General features: G+C 47.1%; 1 protein-coding gene across 1 annotated transcript in view; it reads left to right on the top strand.

Moving 5' to 3' along the window:
* Positions 1–26,087, top strand: part of LRRK2 (leucine rich repeat kinase 2) — a 2,398,611-nt gene that overhangs the window by 2,330,628 nt on the left and 41,896 nt on the right. The window lies entirely within an intron of this gene.

Below are 26,087 nucleotides of genomic sequence, written 5' to 3'. Positions count from 1 at the left end.
AAATTAATACAGGCATAATAACAATTGTAAAATAAAATGACTATGCAATACTGCATTGCTGGCAGTCACAGGAATTTATAACCTCTACAAGATGGCAGTTTAAAAGTAACTTGCGACTGGCTACATCAATAAATCGATAACGTTGCTCTACAATGATATGGAAAAGCTCACTTGTAAATAGTCCAGTATTCATTTTGTATATGCTACATTTCTGTTAAGCAATACTTAATTTCCTGTGAAATATTTGGAAATTGGGTAAGATATTGAGACCTCATTGTTTTAATAAAATTCATGAAATATATTCTATTTCCTGGTGATTGGCATTTTGAGGGTGAATTGTATGCTAACATAAACCAGGGAAAAGTCAAAAGGTAACCAGTATCTTTAAAATGATAAAACACCAAAGTCTGCACACTCACATAGAGTAGGGGAAGAGATGCGTTATACATAATACATTTTTTCCTTCCACAGATTCCTCATCTTAGAAATCTTTCCTCCAGTACAGTCTGGCTTTCTAAATTATTTCAGTGCACACTGTGTCGCAGCGTCTGCTCTGTGTCGTGGGTGCTGTCATATACCCAAGAAGAGTCATGACTGCCAATACAAGAAACCTAGGAAAACCGATTTCATCAAAAACAACGTAACCCCTCCTTTAGCAAAAACTCGAGCAAAGTAAAAATGTTGGGGAAGTCCTTCCATAACAGTTGCACCTGTCCAAAGGTCTACTTTTTAGTTATCAAGAATTCAGCATGTTATCCCAGCACACAGTCTGTTTCTTTCTCTTCTGGTTTCATCTAAAATTGCTCCTATAGACTACAGACATCACTGTATCCCCTCCTCTTGTCATACAAATAGCTGATGTGTTGCTTCTTCTGGTAGACCATCCCAACTAGGTTTAATGGCCTAGGTTTCTATAAAGGATCTTAAGAGTCTTATTACTTCCCTCCGCAGGGTCCTGCTCTCTACCCTCAAAACCTCCTGTCAACATGCATTTCGTCTCTGGCCCTACTCGTGCTCATTCCTCTGGTCACCATGGGTACTGTGGCTAAAAGGAATGATGAGACTTTCCCCTTTCTATAATGGCTTTGCAGGTAAAGAATAATGATCTGGAGGGTTGCCCAGAGCTATTGCCAGAGGTTTAAAATTCATTCTAAACCTTTCAGCCATCACCTCGTTGCTTTTGCTACTGACCAAGTGGTACCATAGTGGTTGCTATAAACTACAACAAAAAGATAATCTAGCTAACCCTAACCCTGATGGGGATTTCCTACCAATACCAAACAAGCTCCGGCTTAGTGCCAGGAAGTCCAGGGAAGTCAAACAAAAAGGCATTATCCTGGTCAGGGCCCCTACTGTGTCCCTATCGCTACAATAATCAAAGTCCAAAAAGAGCCCAATCTTCTTCTATTGCAGGAAAATGACTCCATTCTATGGGATGCAAACAGTTCATAAAAGTTCAAAATTGTTTTGGCACACAGATTTCTATAGGATTTTCAAAGGGCTAGGAGAATGACTCCCTTCTACTAGCTGGTTCCCCAAAGCTTTTTTGGCTTATCAGTATCACACATTGTGGAACTGCCTAGGGATCTGTGCAACAAAGTCTCCTTACTGTTCATTCCTCCCACCATCCCCCCCCCAGAATTAGGTTTATTCCGTTTATCTTCTCTTAGGGAATGCTTCACCGGGGGTCATGGGTCAACTCTCCTTTTTACAGTTGCTTCTTCTGTCGGCCAATGACTAGGACGATCAAATCCTGTTACTACTGCTTCTTCCAGCCACCGCCTGGGCCGGTTACTTCTGCAGCAGTTTTCTCTCCCCAGCCAATCGCTGCTGGTGGACTCGACGTAGTTGTCGGACCAGTTGGTCCACCCACAACAGGTGATACCCCACCACAGTCTCTCATATTCTCTGCATATTATTCTACTTGGTCTCAATGTAGACTAGGGAAGGCTGTCTCGATGCCGTTGTCGGACCGGACGGTACACCGACGACAGGTCGTGGCACCTTGTTTCCGTCTCTCTGCTTCTGCTGTGCTGGCCTACTGCTGACTCGCAAGATGCTTCTCGGGGGTCCCGCTGCTCGTCTCTGCCAGTTTGGAGACTGGCCTCAATGCAATCTCCCTGAGCTCATGTCCAGTTTTAGAGGCTCCCAGGTGGCCTGCCTCATGTCGGGTTCTCCTTCTGAATGTACGGTGGCTCTTACTAGCCCAGAAACGCACAGTCCCAAGCCGCACGGGTCAGAGAATGACGAAGAACAAAGTCTTTCTTTGCTGTTCAATTTAAGTAGTTGGGACGGCCCCAGTGTAACGTCAGTCCAATAAACTACAACTGGTTGAGTGTTTTTCTTATTTACCGGTAATGGTTTTGAATTGTGGTCTGATTCTGCCTTTGTTCCACCAATATATTCAAATGTATTACCACAACAAATTGCTTTAGACATAATCCCTAATACAGGAATTTCTGACCCTGATGTGAGCTCACAGGGTTGTGAGTTAAAGTGACCGTATCCTCAACCTTCGTACTTATCTCCAGTAGAGGAGTTCTTCGCCATGAGGTCCTCCCGCTTATAACCACCTCTAGGGGACTATTGGTTAACAACACCTGGTATGCAAACTCTAATGTATAGATTGCCATGAGCCATTTTAGAACATCAGGGTTTATATAGATAGTAACACACTAAGCTTGTGCATTCACTACAGGTACATTTCTCCAGCACTGGATCTTTTATAGATTCACATGCTATATGAATACTCCCTGACAGGCTGGGAGTCCTTGGTAACATAGAAGCAGTTTTGTTTCAATTTGAAAAACTGGAGTCACTTTAGTGTTTTCTTACAGTAGTTTTGGGTCAACTTGCCCCATATCCAAAAGGCAATGTCTCCCATCGCCCCACCACTGGAGGTCATCATCAGCTTTTTTTACTGCACGTTCAAGTGTTGGGAGTTGTGACGAATTGAGGGAATTCGTCCCTTCTCCCCAGGGGGTAGCCCCCTCCCCCGGGTTCCAGGCAAGTAGGACCTCACTTGGAGAGACCACTGCTTTGGGGACAAGGACTCGTGTTCCTGTTAGGAACTCCCTGATGCCCTCCTAGTGATGGCAAGTATGGACTTACTTAATACACCAGAACGTTATTGGTTTCATGAAGATAAAGTGAACCTATATTAATAACAACAAGAAAATGAAGATATCTCTTGAAATTAGAGTTTGCAATGGATTGTGCCAAGGTTAGAGAAAAGGGATAAGAAGCCAAAGAACCAGAAAGAGGAGGCGGAAAGACATGAGCAGGTGAAAAGACGAGAGGTAGAGGAAAGCCAAAAATTCCAGGGGGAACTGCCTGTGTGTAACGGAGGTGGAAGGAGGAGGAGGAGTTGCATAACTCTGAGCCCACATAAGCCAGAGCAGCACCAGCGTGAAACAAGAAATGCTGGGAGACTGTCGTGTGAGAACGGAGGAAATCAAGAGTTTGGTGGTGGCGTGACCACTCAACAATCTTGGTGGGCAGCCAGACTGCACAACCGCACTGACCCCACCAGTGGAAGGAAGAAACTCCTGAAGCGAGCCCGGCAGCAGATCTATCCATAGGATGGGAGCATGACGAATATGAAACATATATTGTCAAAAAGGAACCAGAGAGCTGCCAAGAAGCCGAGAGAGAGTCCAATGTCCTACAGATACCAGCAACGTTAACCCTGAAGACAGAAAGTAATACAGGAAATGGGAATACTGGAAAGTTAAAAGTAAAACTCGTCCCAGTACTAATGGGAAAATTATAGCAAATAAAGTGATGGATCAGGACTGTATTCATGAGATAAAGAGAAACAGGAAAACCAGAGAAGGGGAGAGCAATAGAATTGGAATCCTATTTCACCTGAACTGTGTTAAAGAGAAACCCAACCCCACAGAGGGGGACAGAAATAGAATTGAAAGCAGAACACCTCAGCGCTGTACTAATAGGGTAAAGAGGAACAGGAAACCCACAGAAGGGAAGAGGAATAGAGTTGGAATTGTATTGCCTTGGGAAATTGGAAAGGTCAACCCATATCCCAAAGATAAGAAAGAAAAGAAACCAAAGAGATATTTTTTGGCAAGTCAAGACCTGTGAGGTCCGGAATATGAATATCATACATAAAAGAGCACCCCCGGAAGAAGTGAACTGTAATTGGGAGTTGAGCAACTAACATTCCTGAGAAGAGAACTATATAAAAGGAGGTATGGAGTCTTACAAGAGACAGGGAAGGAACCTGAGCAGAACAAAGGTAATCACTAAGAAAGAGGATAAGGAAGCTACCAGTCCCCTAAAAGAACTGCAGAACTTAGTCCAAAGAATAAACATCGACTATTTACATATTGTCTATTGAGTAGAACAATATAATCAAGAAAACCCCTGTGAAGGGGAACAGCACCCATTCTCCTGGCCTTGGTTACATTAGTTTTAGGGTCAGATAGGTTAGATTTGGACAGCGGACAGACTTCTTTTGGACATTCCCTTTGACTGACAAGCACCTTAGTTAATAAAATAGGTAGGGAACTCCCCATAGGCATAGGGAAAGGTAGGTCTTTTTTACTTTGAATACCCTATATGGTGAGAATGTCTTCACAATGTAAATGGCCTTCTTCCAATCCTCCACAGAGTCCTCTTCAAGTACTCTTCTTCATTCAATGTTTATCAAAAGATTTAACACATTTTCTGCTTATTGTTCACATCCTTGGAAAGCCGGAGATTATGGTTTTCCGTTCCTGGTGGCTTGGGACATCCTGTGTCCTTGGTCTTCACCTGCAGGACTGATCTCTGCACCCCGTTGGGGTCAAGGCCTGTGAAGGGTGTTTCCCTACCCCAACATGGCAGATTCAAAAGCTGTGAAAAGCCTTATCAAAGCATGTTCCACCTGCCATTTAAAGAATATTTATGTTGAAGACCAACATGAAGAATGCCTATATCGTCTGTTTCCGGACCACAGCATTAATTTGTGTTCCATCTGCTACTTGTTTTCCAATAAAAAGCTGAAGTATTGACACAGAAGGTTAGTGGATTGGCTGGATGAGGTGATGGTGGCCTCCGATTCAACTTCTGTTCACATTCATGCTTCACTTCATCACAGTAGACCCCAATAGTGGGCTCCCTCTTCCAAGAAGTCAAAAACCCACAAGGAGGACTCCTGTAGGCAAAGGGTGAAGAAAGGACATGCCACTCATGCTCAGACTGCCCTGGATAAGGCAGTCGTACCACACAAATCTTGGCATAAGAAGCGTGGATCAACGAATACAGCAGCAATGACTTCGTTGATGAGTCCTTTGACAAGGTCTTCAGCAATCATTTGCCACCTTTTAGCCCACAAAGTATTCATCGATGAAAGCTATTCACCAAAAAGGTCCTGTCAACACCTTCTTCATCAACAGTCCATAAAAAAACACTCTGTTGACGACATCATCAACAGCTCTGCCAAGAGCTATGTTGATGACTATGCCCACGACCACATTGATAACTTCCAATGACAAAAGCTCTGTCGATGACAACTGTTAGGGAGAATTCTCCTTCTAGGGCTAATTTCCCTCACTTAATGAGTCCCCCAGCAGCTTTGCTGGATTTCTGGATTTCTGGAGTTTATTTTTTCCATCTGGTAAGAGTGTACATCTTTTTCCACTCTTACATGTGTTTTGACCTATGTGTTTTACTCATTGTGTGATCTTGGGCACTGGAGCACACCACTCCAGGTGCCCCTGTTCTTGTGCGGGTTACAAAGCACCTTTAGTGTAGTAACCCAGGGTTGTCTTTTAGACTTCCCTCTGACTCCATTTCGCTGGGGCTGACTACTGTCCCCCAGAGAAAGGTAAAGTTGCCATTTACTTTACATAGTTATTTTTACCACAGACCCAGTACACCCCATTTTACATGGAGTACTGTAAAGGGCTAATCGGTACCCTTTTTCTGTCTGTACCTATTGTTTTGCTCTTTTAACATTTAGACTTGGCTGGTGGCAGTGGTATCTACCCTAACTTTTCTACCGCGATTATATTAGATAAACGTGGTACTGTTCTTGGCTATTATATTAGCCTCGAACATAAACCCGCTTGACCAAAATCGTCTTTCTTTTGGCTCCGTTTGGGTTTATTCGCCATTTCTTTTTGTTAAAGTCCTTCTTGTGTTTTACTTTGCGCGGCAAACTAGGTTCGCCTTCGTTGTTCACCGTCTTTTTGTCGGGCTTCTGCAGAGAAGCCCTCCTCAAGGCGCCTGAGTGTCTAGGTGGGCTGAATGTGAGGGAGGGGTGTAGTCACCCCCTGCACAGGGTATCCTAGGAAACCCAAGTCGCACTTTGCCATGATTGGCTGAGGTGGTTGTCCCGGCTGGACCAACCTCCCCTGCTACGTGATTGACAGCAAGGCTGTGTGAATGGGGGTTTTGCGCATAAAAGGCAGGTCTCTTGGGCTAGAAGTCAGAGTCGCCTCTGGAACTACAAGGAACCAAAGAGAAGCGGAGAGACCGATGGCTGCTGCAACTACCCTGTCCCGGTGACGCCCTGCTGCAGTCCTGAGCTATCTACCCATCGACGACTAAGAGGAGATCCAGTCCGGAGTCTTCTTTCCTTGAGCCTGGTGGGGATAACCAGCTCATCTTCTTCAGCCAGAGATCTCCGCCGTGGTCGAAATTGCTGCACACTGCTGTAGTGGCCCGGATAGCCATCTGCTGAGCCTCTCCTGTTTTTAAGGGGCACACCTTTTCGTTGTCGCTGCTGCCGGCTTCATTTCTGTGTGGTGCAGACCCCCTTCAGACGTCCTCCTTCACAACGAAGCTCCAGGAATCGTGGGTCTGCGGGAAACCAACAGGAACAACTGCCAGGGCTCCAGCTACATCGTGGAAATAAGGTACTGTGTTCTACTCGAGGAAACTGGGTGAATCCCTTTTCTTCATCTCCAAGGCTCGTCCTTGTCTTCCCTCCTTCTTATAACTTCTGAACATTGACAATATTCAAATACTCTTGAGCTATACGGAATCGTGAACTGTCTAACGGTGTGATCTTCGGCACAGGCCTCCGGTGTCTTCTAAACCTGGCTCCGACCCTTTGACTTTTGAACTCCTGTTTCTGAGTGTTTCTCGATATTGTCTACCTAACCTAAATATTGCCTGTGATTTTTGCCTCCAACTCCCTCTGGGTATCTCAGGTGCTAAGAGTGTTTTTGCCCCGCAACCGTATCCGCGGTATTGTGTTTTGTTCATAACACCGGTTCATTCAAACACAGGGTACTTATCTTGAGACTTACTGTACAAAGTGAATTGGTTAGTTGTAGTATATTTAACGTGTAGTTTTGTTTACAGATTAATAGAGGTATTGTGTTTATAACTGATGGTTTTAAAATAAATGTACTTACATTTTTTACCTGAAACCTTGAGTCAGTGTTTGCTTGAGTCACAGTAATTGTGGTCCCTTTGTGTAATGTCTCCTACTGCTCATATACTCTTGAGATAAGCCTGGCTGCTCTGCTACCACTATAACTTAGTAGTACAGGCTTGTACCAAAGGTAAAACTTGTATTGCCACCTGTAGTCTTAATTGTGTGTAATGGTCCCTGAGGGCACTGCACAGGATCCTGCCTAACAACGACAATCTCATCATCGACTAAATCTTCAGCTGTATTCACACCATCTGCAGGTACAGTCGCTCATCCATGAACTACATCTGCTATGTCTAGCTCTCCTCCAAGGCAAAAGCAACCATTGTACACATTGGCGCCTTACATTTCCCCTGCTGTTCCTGGTCCTTCCCAAGGGCCTCCGGAGAATATTTTGGAACATGTCATTGATAAAAGTTTGAGGGCCCAGGAGTTTTTTCAGACAGTGAGGAGGAGGAAAACCGATCATCGTTACCTCCAGCTCAGCTCCAGCTCATCCACTTCCTACCATGCAGCCACTTCGTGCACCTGCTATGCCTCACCCGATGCCTACTCCCAGCCACCCTGAGGCCCACTATCTCTTAATGGATATTGATGGATATTTTGTCCACATGCAATTGCAGACGCTGGGTTCTGAGTTGCAGTCAAGGGTCCAAGTCATCCCAACCATTCCTCCACCACAGGATCTAACCCATAGTCCACCTAGATGCTGCAGCTGCATCTCTTCAATGGCTGTGCCGCGTCTGACAGAGCTCTGAGACTGAATTGGAAGACAACGGTTCTCAAGATGGAGCATGCACTCACACACCCACCTCAGATGAGTTTGATGGCCTGATTCTGGCAGATGCTCAACCTGGAAAACCACCTATCAGGGACTTCCCTCCTGATAGATTAGGAAATGTCATACCATCATGTTAAGGATCACAAATTGTCGGACTTGCTTTCCGCCGAACAGAGAAAGGGTGGTTTCCTATACCAGTGCAGGGAAGAGTCTCGTAAAACCATTGTATTCCATTCCAATACTGGACAGCATCTGGGAGGATGGTCTCCTGACCATGAAGAACCAGTTTCCAGCTTCTCCTAAGAAGAACAAGTTTGTAAAGAAATACAGGGCACATGACAACGCCCCTAGTGCTTTCATTCCCAGCCCAATTTCTGTGGTTCCTGCCACAGCTCCTAAACGCTCTGCCAGCGTCTCTTCTCAGTGTGCTGTACCTCCTGATAAGGAGTTGAGATAATGAGATGCTTTTGCAAAGTGCATTATGGCTACGGTGGCCACCACTATCAGGGCTACGGTGGCCACCACTATCAAGGCTGTGAACTCCCAGGCTATCCTGTCCTGCTACGACCGGGAACTCTGGTGTAAAATTGTACTGATCGTGGATTTCTTGCCAGAGACGAGAAAGAGGAAGCTTTCAGACTCCTTCATGAAGGAGAAGCTTTGTCTGATCACGCCATATCCATGGCTGTTGACATCGCTGACACCGGCCTTCCCCAAATGGAGCATGGCATAGTCCTGCACCACACACCACAGGGATGGCCCAAATCAACTAACAAATGGCCAGATGTGCAAGCCAAGATTGTGGGACATGCCTTTGGATAGCGAGGACCTCTTCAGAAAGGTGGTGGATTTTACCTTCCATGTCATAAAACTAGACCCAACACAGTTGGTCTTTGGGTACCTCACAGCAACTGTGGCACTCCTTTTTGTTCCAGAAAATCCTGTTTTTTGAGGATGCCTGAGACTACCTGCTGACCCATCTATCACATTTGTATGGTTCCATCACATTTGACTCAGACACATCTAAAGAGGAAAGTAAGTCCTACAGAGGCTATCAACTATGCCTTGGTTCCTCACAGGCGGGAGGCCAAACTAGAAAACAGACCTACCCCTAAACTTCCACATCCTGGTGGGAGGGCATCTTCCCTGTTTCCTCTGCAAGATGGTGAGAAATCACCACAGACAAATGGGTGTTCTTCTACAAAGCCACAATCTGGAGTTTCTAAAACAACCCCACTAACATTCCTCCCTCTACAAACTGTTCAACTCGTTCAACTGTATGCCACAAAATTCATGCCCTCCTTTCCAAGGGGGCAATAGAGCGTGTCCCTCACAGCCAATGGGGTCAAGGAGTTTACTCAAGGTACTTTATTTAGGTGATTGGAGACCAATTCTAGTCTTTTAAATCGTGGCTGACCTGCACTATCAGTTCAAGGCCCCTACCCTTTTGGCCTAAAATCTGTCCAGCGTGTATATACAAAATACCCAGCTCCAGCAGTGGCTCAAGCCAACGAACACACTGTAGCGATGATCAGCGGTCTGTCCTCGCTGGAACTCCATCAATTACAGCAAATCCTGCCTAGATTCTTCCCAGCAAATGCTGTTCCTGGGAGCTCAGCTGGATATGGTTTCTTGCACTGCCACCTTGTCGGCAGACTGGGTCAAGGCCACCCTTGAAAAAACCTACTTGCTCTCGTGGAAGAAAGTCATGTCAGTCTGCACTCTAAAGTCTCTCTCGAGGATGAGGTCCTGCATCTCCCAGATACAACACTGAGTTTCTCAACGCCTGTTGGAAACAAATCTTTAGCAACTAGGACAAAAAGGTATTCCTCACACACCCCTTCCATGAGTCCTTGCACTTGGCAGTTGTCTGTGCTCAACAACCTTTTCCAGGAAACGACCTTCAAACCGCCAGTCAATCGAATCATGGTTGCAACCGATGTGTCCTTGGAAAGGCCCACACTGGCAGTTATCACACATGGGGCCTTTGTTCACAAAACAAGAAGCTGTTACACATCAATGTCCTGGAACTGAGAGCGGTAGTCTGGGCACTGAAATACCTCCACCTCCATCTCTAGGGGAAGGTGGTTTGAATGTTCACGGACAACAAAACCAGCATGCGTAAACAAGGTGGCACCCAATCAGCTGTCCTCTCAGTGGAAGCATAGTCCCTCTGGAAATGAGCCTTGGCACACTGGATGTTCTCCCTTCGATCTGCCAGGCATTCATAATTGGGAGGCCGGCTCCCTCAGCAGGGAACTACACTTCTGTGATGGAAAAACTTCACAACCAAGTTCTGCACATCTTTTGTATGTCTTCTGGAGATAGACCTCTGCCACAAAAGACAACGTAAAATGCTGTGCATTCGTCATAATCCTGAAGCCGGAAGCTGGGGAAACCCCTTAATGTTTCCATGGGTGAACACGTTTCTTTACGGATTCCCTCCTTCTGACAACAGCAAACTGAATATGGTGGTTCCGTCCTGAACAAGACCGTTCTGGTTCTCGAACTCCTCAGATTCTCATTGACCCCTTCCATTTGATTGGCCCCAGTCTTTAACTTCTCTCCAGGGAGACAGATGCAACTCTGCACCACATTCCAGTCTCCCTCAATCTAATGGCCTGCCTCCTGCTTACCTAGAATCTGGGCACCTCCCTGTGTCCCAGGACTCCAGAGATAATCTTGCTAAGGCTTGTATGCCTTCTACTGTTTCTTGCTTCCATTTCCAGCCTCAGAACATTCTGCCATACCTACTGCCATTGGCCTGTGGTGGTCTTGCATATTCCTCTATTAAAGTGCATCTTGCTGTTATTTTACAGTTTACTCACAGTCACTCTTTCATTATGGTCCTACCGACTTATTAAGGAGTTCTTGAAGGGACTCTTCGATGCTTTCCTGCCAGCTGTCGCACTGGCTCTTACTTGGGAGTTGAACATTGTTCTGTCCCAATTAATAGGACCTCCCTTTGAGCCCTTGCACAAAGCGAGCATCAATTTCCTGTAATTGAACACTTCCTTCTTGGTTGCAATTACCTCTTCCAGGAGAGTGGGGGAGATCTAAGCGTTGTCTTGCAAGCCGCCTTATCTCGTCTTCCACAAATCCATGGTCTTTCACAAACAAATTCCATGTTTATGCCCAAGGTACCGTTTTATTTCCAATTCAATGAACCTTTGCACCTGCCTGTCTTATTTAGTTCTCACACCATAACAAGGAACTACTGCATTGACCGGGGTTCCACAGAGGATTCCCGGGCCGGACAAGCCGTGCTTTCTCACCTGCCCTCTCACATAAAGTGGCCTTTCCTTGAAGGTCAGTTGTTCCTCCTCCCATTTTTGCATTTTATCCATAGTAGAATAATTCCTTATAATCCATTCAAACAGCATGTGAATCTATGAAAGATCCAATGCTATAGAAGGAATAAGTCAATTAACTATACATTTACCCAGCATTGGTATCTTTCATAGATGCACATCTGACCCTTTCGATTACCCCGCATACGGCTCTTCTTGGCTCATCTTGCCACCCTCACGTTTGCTATGCTAATATGAACATGGCCTCCAGGGGTGGAGCTAAGGGAGACCCTGCCTATTCCAATCCTCGGTTAAAAGAAAGCAGATTCTCCTTAGACTGAAAACTGCTTGTCCTCCCAATGACCAATTAGTGTCCTTTGGGTCATACTGCCCCCAGCCAATGACACTTGTCCTCTTGAGCTCCACCCCTGGTTGCCATCTTCAGATTTTTACTGCACATTTCAGTGTTGGGAGTCCTCTCAGTTCGCTCCTCACAGATTGTGACTTTTCTGCTATTTTTGGATAGTTTTTGATAGTTACACATCGACTACCGGCAACTCAGACCCTTTGTAAGCAAAGATCGCGTTCCACCATTGGATCTTCTCTCTGCAAATTCGGCTGGCCCATGCTTGGACCTACATCTCACCTTGACAATGTCCGACACGGGTAAGAGAAGTCTGTTCGGGGCCTGCGATTCCTGTGGCCTGAAGAAAGTTTATGTTGAGGAGCGGTACCTCAAGTGCCTTTGTCTCGACCCAGACCACGACGAAGACAGGTGTGATATCTGAGGTCGCTTCCTGGCAAAGACCGAGAGGGCTCTCTACCAGAGGTTGGTAACTTGGATCAACTAGAAGAATACCTCTGATGTGGCCTCTGGACGCAGTCATGCCTCGTCGATATCCAGCAGGTCTCAGGAGTGTGCTGCCTCTGAGAAAAAGAAGCGGAGGTCCTTTGAGGATGCTTCTTCCCAGCGGATCCAAAAGAAGGCAAAACATCATGCATCTGCTCCCACGAAGATCACTGGGATCTGGTTCGGGAAGGGGTCGCTGCCAGTCGCCGGCACCATTGACAGCCTACCAGTTGGTGGGTTGCCTTCAAGCGAGGAAAGTCCCTAACTCTTTTTTTCCAAGGACAAGTTATCGAAGGAGATACCTGCGGGAGGCACGTTGGTGACTCACTCGTCTTTGTCAACGTCGACGACAACTTCATCAACGGCCTCTTTTCGCGATGACCACGGCCCTGTCGTTGACTGCCCTGTTGGCGACCATCTCGTTGACGACCCCTTCAATGACGTCTGTTGCTTGGTGTTATGCGCGCAAATTCCCGGAATGGGAGACGTACTGTTCGTTTCATCAGTAAAAACACGGGACTCAACCGAGTTTTGCGCTGTGGTTCACAGAAAGGAATATCCCGAACTACGGGCCTCCGAGGTGGCTGGAGGTTGCCATGGAAGCTTAGCACTGCGTTGCTAAGGAGAGGCAACGTGCGTGTCGGTTCACGGCGGTGATCATGTGACATTGGATATTTAACCCCGCCCCCCTGCTTGCTCAGTGCTTCTGATAAAGCATTTTTGGCGCTACTTGTTTTCTGTCTTGCATCTCGTTTACCTGGTATCCTGAACCCTTGCTTCCATAACCGACCTTGCTTTTGGATAATCCTAGTCTGTTTTGGTATTTCAGTGATCTACTGGTTTTTCGACCCTTGCCTTCTGCCCTCGGATTTTGATTATCGTCTTTTCCTCTAGTTTACATTTGCTCGTATGGATTTGACCCGGATTGTTTAAAGGACTTCTCTTGAATATATATAGACTACTCCGCGGGACAGCCTCCGCTGCAACGTGGGACAGCATCGGCTGCGCCGCGGGACAGCCTCCGCTGCTACGTGGGACAACGTTTGTTGCATCACGGGAGTTGCACATTAGGAAAAAACACCTTGACTTTCCGTATTCCTCCCAATTCATCTTTCTCTTGCATCACGAATATTTACCATGCATAGTTAAACCCTGGATTCCCTCTGGTAAGAATCTCTGTGCTTTTCTTCTTATTAGTACTGTAGTGTAAAAGGGAATAGTAACCAGAGAGGTCGTTTGTTTTGCAGAGAATTCCTATTGTTTCCGGTTCCTGCTAGATCGAGGTTAATCAACTTATGATCTGTTCTATCTCTAAGCAGGTTAGTGTGGGAGGAGTGTTAGTACTTAGAGAAGACACACGGTATACTTGGATACTAATTATGCTTCTTTCCTTCTACAGCTACGGTGGTCTCTGAGGGAAATCCAAACATCATTGAAAACATCTTTCAGTTAATTGATCCCTCTGTATGTGAATTATTACCATTCAGAGGGGTATATTGGTGGGAAGAATTCTTCTTCTACACTACGGGGTCAACCAGTGAAGAGGAATTCTGACACTTGGTCAACGAGAAGTTCAGCAGCAACAATGCTGAGGGTGTCTTTGCCTCCTTGGCCTTCGTCGGCAATACGGACCACAACCTCGATGGAGGTTTTTTGCAGATACTCATCATCGCCTCCTTCGTGAAGGACTCTGGTAGGGTGAGGGTGTTGCTGCCTTTGCCGGACTTTCTGCCGAGACCCATGAGGGTGTCTCCTCCAGCCCCTGTCGGATGCCGAGGAAATCTCCTCACATCTATAGTATTTCTGAGGATGAGCTGCCTGAGGATTTCTACTTCGAACATGAAAAGGGCCAAGGACCAATGTCCCAAGAGGGATCTCCACACCACAAACCATACCAGGCTTTTGCCCGAACTCCATTCCTGGTGGCACCCCAACCAGCACCTAGCGATATGTCGTTGGACATCCTCACCACCCTGCACACCTTGGTGGTGGATATTCAACAGAGGATGCCTGCAGCTCCTGCCTCTGGGCCGGCCTGCAGTCCTCACGGGGTGGCCTCCATACAGGAGCCCACCCATCCCCCCAGGTTGAGTCCTCCCAGGCCAGAGCATCAGCTGACGCCGTCCTATAGGGCCTTGACCCCAGTGGAGGAAGAGCCACTGCGTACAGACACTGGCACTGACAGGGATAGCACGGCCACTCATACGGTCGAGTACAAAGATTATGTCCCTGCTGACAGGGAGCCCCTGGGTACTGACAAGCCCGCCAGGGCTTCTCCACCAGAAGAAATTGTCTCCTTCCATGCCATGATCTCAAAGGCGTCCAAGCTCTTCATTCTGGTGCTGGAGGAAAAGGAGGGGTTTCTCTTTCAGCAACGTGAGTCCTCAAGGAAGATGCTCATGTTGGTTCCGTTGTTGGACGGCATCTGGGATGAAGAATATTGCCTTATGAAGATGCCAAGAGAGACTGGCTGGAGAAGAAATACAGGGTTTTGGATTCGGGTCCCGGGTGTTTCAGGTCGCAGCCTTTTCCTTAGTCGGTGGTGTCTGCCGCTGTCAGGAAGTGCTTGTCCAACTCCTCATCCTCCATGGTGCCTCTGGACCGGGAGGGCAAGAAGCTCGATGCAGTGAGTAACCGTGTCATCTACACCACAGTTTCCACCGTCAAGGTCGCCAATGCCCTCACCATCCTGTCTCGTTATGACAGGGAGCTTTGGTACAAGCTCATGCCGATATGTGATTTCCTTCCTGATGACAAGAAGGCTGAGGCGCTGGCCTTATTCCAGGAGGATGAGGTGGCGTTGGATCTTGCCATTACGCTGGCGCTGGACATAGCGCACCTGGGGTCTGCCAGATTAGCAATGGTTTGGCCCTGTGGCACCAGGGGTGGCTGAAGGCCACAAACCTTTGAGCAGATGTGCAATCCAAAGTTGTTTAAGTTTAAACTTTATTCACATTTTCAATAATACAAGAACAATTCCCCTCAACATCCCCTCCCAAACAACCCCTCCTCCCTACCCCCTGCAGCAGTCCTCAGTGTACTTAAACAGTGTTGTGTCTGGAAGGAGTAAGTCCCACCCCTTTTGTGTGCCCTTAAGCCTCTGGGTCAGTGGTGCACAATATAAATGATAAAACGTGAACAGACAGTCCCACCTCTTCCAGGCTGGTTACACAGCTAGGCCATAGCAGTCCAGCGTCCCCAGATGAACTCGGCCATTGCAGGGCACCCCATCAAAGATTTCTCACAGTTCGCCCACTTAGGCCCATCACCTCCCCACCTCCGTTTCACATAGTAATCATCAGCCATACTTCTCAAAAAAGGGGACCCACAAGCCTTCAATGTTTGACTGCAATTCATCCAGCAGGTGTGTTAGGAATTCCATGTCATAGATCGCTCTTATCTTCGTCACCCACGTTTTCTTTCGGGCAATGCGGTTTCTTCCACCACTGGGCCAAACACCTGGCGGCCACTAACATGACTTTCACCATGTGCCCCTCTTCTATCTCGCTCCCTTCCTCTTCCAGCCCCATTCCAAACAAGAGGAGCTATGGTGAGAGCCTTCTCTCAACCCCATCAACCCCCTTGATCCACGCTAGAACCTCTTTCCAGTATGCTTTCACCTCAGAGCACCCCCACCACATATGAAAGTAGTCCCCTTGCTCTTGATAACACTTCCTGCATTGGGGGTCGCACCCCCCACACATTTTGGCGAGTACCATGGGCTCATAATACCACCTATGCAACAACTTGCAAGCCTGGTGCCTATATTGCAGAGACATTGTTGCGTGTGATACTTTCCTGCACATATAGTGCCCACAGGGCATCATCAATGTCCTTTCCCAGGTCCTGTCCCCACTTATTCCTGGCTGGGGGTGTGACCCTCAACTCTGCCCACAACATACCCCTGTAGAGCCTGGCAATGAGGCCCCTTGAGGCGTCTTTGTACTCAATATATGCTCAAAATCTGTCAAGCCTCTACACAAGTTCTCAACCCACCTGTCATCCAGTAACGCTCCTTTCAACTGCAAATCGTGGAACACTGATAGGTTCCCCACTTGCAAGCATTCTTCTAGTCACACCAGTGGTATGAAAACCCCTCCTTCCCACAACTGCCCCACCCTGCAGAGCCCCCCTTCATGCCACAATTGAAAAGCTAGGGGTTCCTCGATCCCGTCCCACAAGGGTGGGGCCCAAATACAACTTAAGGGTGACGGCCACGTAGTGAGCCACTTGTTCTCCCCCCCCAACCCCTCAATCCCTCCAGAGAGACCACAGGACCGCCAGGATCGGATGCTGTAACACCCTCCTGGGGATGCCGCCTTGGGAACTCACAGCCATTCCCCCAGCGAGTCTGGGGCCAGGACAGCGTTGTCCATTAACACCCACTGCTTTGCGGTGAGTGGGTCGAGGTGGTATTTCCAGAGATCAGGGAACCTCACTCACCCCCTCCTCCTTTGTTAAAATTAGGATCGTATATGCCACCCTATGCTTGGCCCCTACCCATAGAAACTTCAACAATACCGCCTTGGCTTCCTCAAGGAACGTCCTCAGGGACCACCACCGGGAGCATTTGAAACAAGAATAAGAATTTAGTGAGCACCACCATTTTAATACAATTTAGGCGGGCCATCTATAAGGGTCGTGTCTTTGCCCATCTCTTCAGGTCCCTCCACACCTCTGACCATAGTGGCAGATAGTTATTTGCAAAGAGATCCTCATAGTTGCGGGACACCTGTGCCCCCAGGTATCGGAAAGAATCCCCCTGCTTTTGGACCGACAGCCCCTTAACGTACACCCTTTCTTCCTCTTACAGATCCCAACCACATATGCCACAGACTTCTCCAAGTAAACCTTAAAGCCGGAGAACTCCCTGTATTGTTTTAAACTGTCCAGTAGATGTGGCACTGATTGCACAGGTTTGGCCATGTATAATAAAGCATCATCTGCGAAGAGGCTAACCTTGCACATTAATTCCCCTATCGGGACCCCTCTTATCCTCGCCTCTCCCCTGGACCTAACTACCCATGGCTCCATAAACAAAGCATAGAGCAAGGGGCAAAGTGGGCACCCATGTCTCGTGCCCCGCTGCAATGTGAAGGCCTGTAACGTCCTCCCATTCACTGCCACCCACCCAGGCGGGCGGGTTGGAATTTAGGGCCGAGACCCACCCTTTCCATCTTGTGCCCATCGCTATGGCCGATAACACCTCCCTCATAAAGCCCACCTCCCTCATAAAGGCCCAGCTCATCCGGTCAAAGGCCTTCTCTGCATCTAAGGCCAACAGTAGGGCTCCTTCTTTAGCCACCACTGGAGTATTGATAATATGAAGTGTCTTCCCTAAATTGTCAGCCCCCTGTCTCTGGATGATGAAGCCCGTCTGGTCCCCATGGATTTATGCAGTTTGGCCAGGGGTGCTGTCAACAACAACTGGTGTTGCTTGTAAAAGTCTCTGGTAAAGCTGTTGTCACCCGGGGCCTTTCCTGTTTTTAGTTTCTGGATCACTATCAACACCTCCTCCCTCGTTACCTCCGCCTTGAGCGCCTCCCCCGTTCCGCTGTCAGTTTAACAAGCGGCAGTCTGCTGAGGTATGAACGAATCTTCACGCCTGTCGGCTCCTGTGGTCTAGCATAGAGCTGTTTGTAGTAAGCCACAAATTGGGCTAGAATGTCTTCAGTTATATCGCCATTTCTCCATTCTCCCCTTGCACCCTGTCCTCCCTCCACTCTGCCCTACACCGTCTCACCCTGCTTGCCATGAACGCTCCAGCAACATCACCCTTCTCGTAGTATTTTTGCCCACCTTGCCTATGGACCCCGAGTGGATCTCCTGCCTTTTATCCCTCATCGCCTCCAGAATCCCTTCCCTATCTGCACCATCCTGCCCCAGCTAGGCCCTTAGCACCTTCAACTCAACACAGAGTCCAGCCTCCACTAAACCCCTCTCTCTTTTCCTCCTAGCTCCTTCCACTAGGTTGAATGTGGCGTTAGTTGCCTCCCACACCACAGCCATGGACACCTCGCTGGTGTCATTGGCCTCAAAGTACTCCCTTATCTCCTTCTCCAGAATGTCCCGGAACATCAGATACCTTATCAGGTTGTCATTACACCTCCAGCGGCATTGCCGCCGCTCACAACTCGGCACCCTCCATTGTTTTTTTTTTTCTTCTGTATTCCCTCCTGTTTATCCATATTCATTAATATTTTGGATTCTTCATTTAATTGTTCTAGATCAATATTTTCCTCGTCCTTAGAGGTGTGACATAGTTAGTTGCTGTTCAGAACATTGCCATGGATTTTAATGTCGGGTACATTTTTAGATTCATTTTTTTGTTTTCTTGCGACTTGTTATTTTTCCTAGCATTGTTGTTACGTTTGAGAGATCTTGCATGAGCCCACTTGAGCTTGCGAGAATATAACCTGGCATTAAAGTCTTGGGAATTATTCGAGGAGCTAGATTCATTTGCCTTTGGATCAGAAATGTTGTCTTTATCGAGTTGGTCAATGACCTCAATGAGCAGGGACCGACTATTTGGGGCATCATCTAGCATTACACCGATATTTGCTTGTACATCAGCATTTGGTTTGTTGTTCCTTCTCTCCGCATAATACATTGACTTTTCAGTACTTGGGAATCTAAATACATCATCCAGTTTTAATGCATTGAGTTTTACTGCATCAAACAGTGGAACGGAAGCCAGATTCTTATCAGAGGCGTCCTCTCGAATACCACCAGAAACTGCTTGGGTATAGGTTCTAGATGCTAAATTCCCAGGGTTTACACACTCAATTGTTTGTGTAGATTTTGTGTCTTTATTTACTTTAGTTGGAATTTGTAATTTTTCAATCGCGAAGTAACCATTTTTTCTACCTGAAAATTAGCGTGAGAAAACATAAAGCCCTCCAGTTTACACAGTTTCCCAGTAAGATCCCCAATAGAGAGTTTGATGTTATCTAGCTCTACATGTGACCTCTCATGGCCTTTATCAAGGAAATTAAGAATCTGAGTAATCACCGAAAAGGCAGAAGAGTCAGTCATTACTGGGGCCAGGGATTTGACTATTACTGAGATCGCAGAGGGAAGCACCCTGTTCTCAAGTTCCTTTTAATAAAGTCAATCCTCTGTTGTGGGGTATAGTTTGGAGAGGTTGGCGAGCTTGTGGAAGGACGATCAGGTGTAGTAACATGATGCCTCCCGTGGAGTGGAATATGTCCATCAACATTACCTCCCCGAAAACTGTGCAAACATATCTCTTCAACCTCAGAAGGGAGCACTGAGATAGGAGAAGAGTGTCCCAACGATACTCGGAAACGCTTGCTCCATTCCCTCTGAAGAGTCGGGCCAGTATGGATATATCAGAGATGCAATTATTAAATGGTTTGTCCTGTAATAATAGCGAATTCACATTTGGCAAAGGATTAGTTGGCGTAAAACCATGAAAGCTTGCAGCAGGCGTTTCAAACGCAAATTGCCCTGGGAATGGAGGAGCTTTTACATGGGTGTGTGGCAGCTTCAAAGAAGAGGGCGGACCCATGCTGTCATTTGGTTCCACGGCCAACGATTATAGACTGTACGGCGCAGTCCATGACCCCTTCGGCGAGCATAGAATACTTTAACATGGGTTTGTAGTTTAGATCATCGCCTTCCTTCTCATTGGATACATGAAATTGTATGGGAGCAGTAGTATTGAGGCTAGAATTCTTTCTTCCCTCATTATTACATTTAATTAATACATTTCCCACTACTTAGGCTGCCAACCATATTGCGGCGAGTAATGCTACCACCATACACTATAACAAACAGTGAGCAAGTGTCTCCACCAATTGTACTCCCAGTGTGTAAAAAGGTAAGCGATTTTAATTCCGATGTACAGTTAAAGGCTCAGTGAATATCACAAGTGTACGTCAATGACAACACACACAACACGGAATGCCACTTAGTACATGATGTATCAAATCTGTGTCAACTAGAGGAAAACGTTGTTAAGCTCAGTATAGTATGTTTCCCTAATAGGTAGTTGACAGGTACTTTAACATAGTCACAGGCCACCGGTAAAAACCGTACTTGAAAAATCTGCGCTCAAGTTAGATAAGAAGAAAGCGCGATCCTTCGGTCAGGAGGAGTATTTGGCTTTCCTATGGCCATGCTAGACCAAGCATAAGGAACGAAGGACGGCTTTAGAGACAGCAGTCAAGTAAGAAGATAATAAACTCACCTACCCACCGCACAGCCGATCAACCCAACAGCCACATGGCGGGCCTGGCGGCGTGCGGGGCTGCAAGCAGTGAAAAGGAAAGAGTTAGAAACATAAGACCCAGCACGAGTCCGAATGCAAGTCCACACTGAAGTCAATATATTTACTTTGTGATGCAGAACACAAAAGTCTTCCAGAAGGATTTCCAAGGCACAGACTCTTCTTCACGCAGACAGCTTCTGAGACTTGCATAGAATCGGCAATTAAAGCGTGTAACAGCCCAACAGATCCGGTGGGCACCCTCCATTCAGCCACCACTATTTTGTGTTCTGACCATGTTAATCCCTCAACCTTTGGGTGCATCATTGCTCTTGCGAGATCCCGTGGGACTAGAAGCAGGTCTATTCTAGTGTATGACTGGTGTGGTGGGGGGGGATGTATAGCCCTCAGGCCCAGAGAAGTGGCTACGCACAAACATCCACCCAGTCGTGTTCCTGCAGGAGATTACCAAAGACTGTTTTTCTTCATCCATGCCCCCGTGCCCCCTCCCCTTTGCCATCTAGTACTGGGTGGACCACCAGATTGTGGCCCCCTCCATCCATCCCGCCATCATTCCAAAAATGTCCAGCAAGAATTTCCCCTGGCCCTCATTTGGAGCATATAATGTAGCCAATGTGACCTACGTACCCTCGTGGGTAGCCTTTAATCCCCAAGAACCGCCCACCATAGCCCCTCTTGATCTGGATTCCTGCCATCTGGAATGCTTTTCCATCTATAATGCCCACCCCCCTCTTTCTTACGATCCTTTTGGTCTGCCCAATAAGTCTTGCCGATGTCCTTCCGCTTTATTCCTGTGGATCTCTTGCAAAAAAAAGGATTGCTAAGCATGGTTTGTGGAAAATGTTGCTCCTGAGGAATCTCTTATTCTGAGAGTTAAGCCCCTTCTGTCATGATTCGTCATTTCAGTCCCTTCTGGACTATGTGGTCCATAAGACATTGCTACATTCCCTCCAAGGTACACTCAACATGGCCGACGTTAGTGCGCGATTACCTCTCTAGCGTTTTCAGGAGTTCGCCAGTTCCTTGAAAAGAGACACGCCCCCGCGGCGCTTCGTGTCTCAATGCTAACTTCCAAACTTCGGCAAGTGTGGTCGTACTTTTCCTGTGCACGTAACTTATCTTGCAGATTCTATAGTCCTCCACTATCCCTAAGCCATCTTTCAGCGCTCTCCTTTCTAGAGCCTTCCGCCCAAAGCGCTCAAACCTTACTACTTCTCAACACCCAGAGCCAAGGTTGGGTTTATAATTTCCCATCTTTCAGGAAACGCGTTGGCCTGGGCAACACCCCTAGCTAATGCAGGGGACCCACTCATGAACAACTATGAAGGATTTGTAGATGCCTTTAAAACTATGTTTGATCGACCTGAACAAGTTTACAGTGCTCAAGAGAAGCTACTGGAGTTTCAACAAGGTTCTCGGGATATGTTGTCGTACGTCACCCGTTTCAAACAATTGGCCAAGGGGGCTGACTGGGCTCCGGAAGCCTGTTTCACACTGTTTCGCCGTGGATTGAACGACAAAATCAAGGATGAACTCGCCAGGGTAGCCCACCCAAGCTCGTTCCAGGCTTTATTGGACCTCTCATTGCAAATTGATTTCCGCATCCAGGAAAGAAAGTCTGTAAGGAAAAAGACACGTTCCCTGCCAACAAAGGCCCCTTTGGATTATACCAGTCGTAAGGAGGCGACTTCCAGTCCCCAGCCAGATCCTGCACCAATGCAACTTGGCTCCTTACGGGGCCCCATTTCTCCACAAGAAAGAGCTCGTAGAATTGATACAGGACTATGTATCTATTGTGCATCAGACAAACGGCTAGTGAGAAATTGCCCAATAGCTCCTCCCAGGCGTTCGGGAAACGCCAGCTCCCGATCTTGAATGGAGCCCAGCTTCGGGAGAAAGAGTCGTGCTCCAAGTCTTCCCCAAGCAAAACCAGTCAACCCACAAACAGTCTGGTGATTCTTCAAGTGTTTCTGTCAGTCACCAAAGATGAAACGTATCCCGTCCTGGCCCTGGTAGACTGTGGAACAATGGGCATATTCCTTGACCATGATTGGGCCCTGAAACATCATGTTTCCCGGAAGACCAAAGACATCATCCAGGCGGTCGAAGGTATCGATGGAAGTCCGTTATCTTCAGGACCCATAACCCAGCAAACCACGAAACTGTTATTGACTATAAACAACCACAAAGAGATGCTAAACTTCGATATAATAAAGGCTGCTCATTATCCAATGGTGCTAGGCATGCCCTGGCTTCAAAGACACAATCCGTAAATTAACTGGACCGCAGGATCCTTATTCTTAAGATCAGTGTATTGTCTTTCATATTGTCTGTTTCAAGGGACTCAACCCTATTTCCTGGAAACCCAGTAGACTAAAAGTTTGCTTTAGTGTGTCTACTGTCACCCAGATACCTGAGCCTTACCAACAATTCTCGGATGTATTCTCATCAGATATTGTTCAAGCGTTCCCTCCCCACAGACCCGAAGACTGTGCCATTAAAACAGACGACTCCGCAGTCATACCATTTGGAAGGATGTTCATACTCTCAGAACCTGAGAAGAGAGCCCTACGTGAATACTTGGACACTAATCTATCCAGCGGCACCATTCGCCCATCGAAATCCCATGCAGGAGCATCCTTATTCTTTGTGCCAAAGAAAGATACTAAGGAACTTCGACCCTGTCTGGACTACAGGGGGCTCAACCAATGCACACGAAAGGACCGTTATCTGCTACCACTCATTTCAAACATCCTAGAAGCGGTCCGTGGAGCTGTGACGAGTGGAAAAGTTACCTTCAGCACAAGAAATGGCAGGAAGTTTCGTAGACCACATATTTAGACTTCCTGGCCTTCCTTCCAAAATCATTTCAGATCGGGGCCCCCAGTACATCTCCCAGTTCTGGAAATACCTGTGCAAAAATGTTAGGCATCCAACGCGCCTTATCTTCAGGATATCCTCCTCAAACCAATGGGATTACAGAATGAGTCAACCAAACACTCGAACAATATGTACGAGGTTTTGCCTCCAAGGTGCAGAATGATTGGTCTGTCTTGATTTCTGTGGCTGAATTTGCTTACAATAACTCCGACCATGCTGCCATTAAGACCAGCCCATTCTTTTGCTCCCAAGGATTTCATCCATCAGTTTTACCTACTGTGCTACCTCACTCCACCCCAGGTCTATCGGTTGATTCCTGGATAGAGCATTTGGTTACAGTACACAAGGAGGATGTTAAACGATATGCTGATTCCAGGAGAAGACCAGGTCCTAAGTACACCATCGGTGATAAGGTCTAGCTTTCCTCGAGACTCTTACATAAACATCCAATACCTAACAAGTTGGCTCCACGTTTCTATGGACCCTTTACGATAAAAGAAATAGTCAACCCTGTAGCCTTCAGGCTTCAATTGCCCCAATCCTGGAAAAGGATTCACCCAGTACGTCCCTACTGAAACCTTATTCACTAGACACTAGGACCTCTCCTCGACCTACTCCCGTAATCAAAAATGACCAGGTCGAATTCGAAGTTTCCAGAATTTGTAACTCCAGGTACAGAAGGGGTCGCCTAAAATATTTGGTGGAATGGAAAGGTTGTTAGGGAGAATTCTCTCTTTAGGCTGAATTTCCTAACCTAGTGAGTCCCCCCAGCAGCTTTGCTGGATTTCTGGAGTTTGTTTTTTTCCTCCTGCCAAGAGTGAGACTCTTTTTCTCCCACTCTTGGACATGATTTATGGTGTTCCTTTGACTGCTTATGTGTTTTATGGGCTATGGGGTCCTTTACTCCATAGGGTCTCATGTGTTTTTACTATGTGTGTTACACAGCACCCTCCGTGCAGTAACAAAGGGGTGTTATAGTGACTCCCCACCATAGACTCCATACCCTGGGACCGACTACTGTCTCCCAGGGCATGTAAAGTCACCATTGGCTTTACTAGTCCCAAATTATTAACAGAAACCAGTACAAACCATCATATTGTGGATGTACTGGTCGGGGCAATTCGATTGCCCCGGGGTCTGTTAGTCGAGGGGGCACGTCTCCGTCCCCCCTGATCGAGTTTTGGCTGGTGGCAGTGGAAACTACTTTTTATATTCGACCGCAAATATTTCCCTATGGGATTTTCCCATTGTTCGAGGCTACCAACTTTAATTATTTAATTCTCATAGCCTCGAACATAACGCCGGTTTATTTAATTAATATTAATTCTCCGGTTGGTATTTTTTGCCAAGACTCGATTCTAAAATGGCATTTGTGTTCTCTTCTGTGACTCCAACCCAAGTCGAGCCCTTTGTTCCACTTTTTGGCGGGCTTCTCCACAGGAGCCTCCAAAAGTGGTGACACTCTGTCTGGGTACCACAGTGGGTGTGGGAGGGGGTTTAGGCACCCTGGACTGAGTTACCTTGGTAACTCAAGTCGCACTCTTGTGTGATTGGCCCAAGTGGTGACGGCTCACCACTTAGCATTTTTGATTGACAGCTAGGCTGAGTGAATGGGGGTATGCTGCATAAAAGCAGGGTTTTGGGGACTGGAACTTCAGAAGTTGCCACAGGACCTGAAAATACGACAAGGGAGAAGCTGAGCCTACCTACCACGAGAACACCACCGGTGGAGCCCTGCAGAACCGACTCACCACTCCCCGACGACAGAGAAGATCTCCCGGCTGGAGAGGCTTCTTCCCCTGACTGGTGGGCACAACCAGTTTACCTTCTTTTCTTCGCACCCCAGACTGGTTCGTGGTCGTACTGCCCGTGCCAAGCACCCCGGCGGCCGGATAGCCACTCACCACTGAACCGCGAATCAACGGACCACTCCTTGTACCTGAGAAACACTGTGGCTGGTTTCTTCCCTGGCAGTGCTACGGACTCCTGTCTTCCTCCACGACGAGATCCTCTCTTCCACCGGACAAAGCACCGACTTGCATCCACTGCCAGGAACAACTGCCCCCGCTGGAGTGTTCTCACCACTTTAAGGTACCGTGTCCGCCAGGCCTCCCTTTCTAAAGATTGCTACAAGGACTGGGCTGGCCGCCTTGACCCTCTAACTGGTCTCTTTCTTTGGTCCAACTCCTTTTTGAACCATTACAAGACTTTTTGTGCACTGCAACCGTGTGACCTTGGACACATTTCGTTTCGATCCTCTTAAAGCGGATCCAGCCTACTGACTCTGAATACACGGTTTTACTTTGCCTTCCTCTCTTGCTATGTTCTTGTAAAAGTGTTGCGATCTGTTCAATTTGTTCTCTGCTTTTCTCTCCCTTTTTAAAACGAACTATTAGATTGCCATCTACGTTAAGCGCTCACGGCTGTCTGAAAATAAGTGGGGCTTTACTTAAGACTTGTCTAATATTCTTTTCAGGGAGTGTATATCTTTTAGTGACTCTGTTTTTTTGAATTGCTTACTATTAGTCCTGTGTGTTTTTCTAGATGTGGTTTTAAATAAATAATGATATCTCTTTTACACCAAGCCCTGGTCAGTGTTTACTTGTTCTATTGTGTGCTCTTGACCTATTGTGAATACTCTGTATACTGCC

The sequence above is a fragment of the Ambystoma mexicanum genome, chromosome 12, assembly GCF_040938575.1.
Source record: "Ambystoma mexicanum isolate Mex_15411 chromosome 12, UKY_AmexF1_1, whole genome shotgun sequence".
NCBI classification, from domain to species: domain Eukaryota; kingdom Metazoa; phylum Chordata; class Amphibia; order Caudata; family Ambystomatidae; genus Ambystoma; species Ambystoma mexicanum.
Note: the sequence above shows the minus strand (reverse complement) of the source record. Positions and strands in the feature narration are given on the sequence as shown.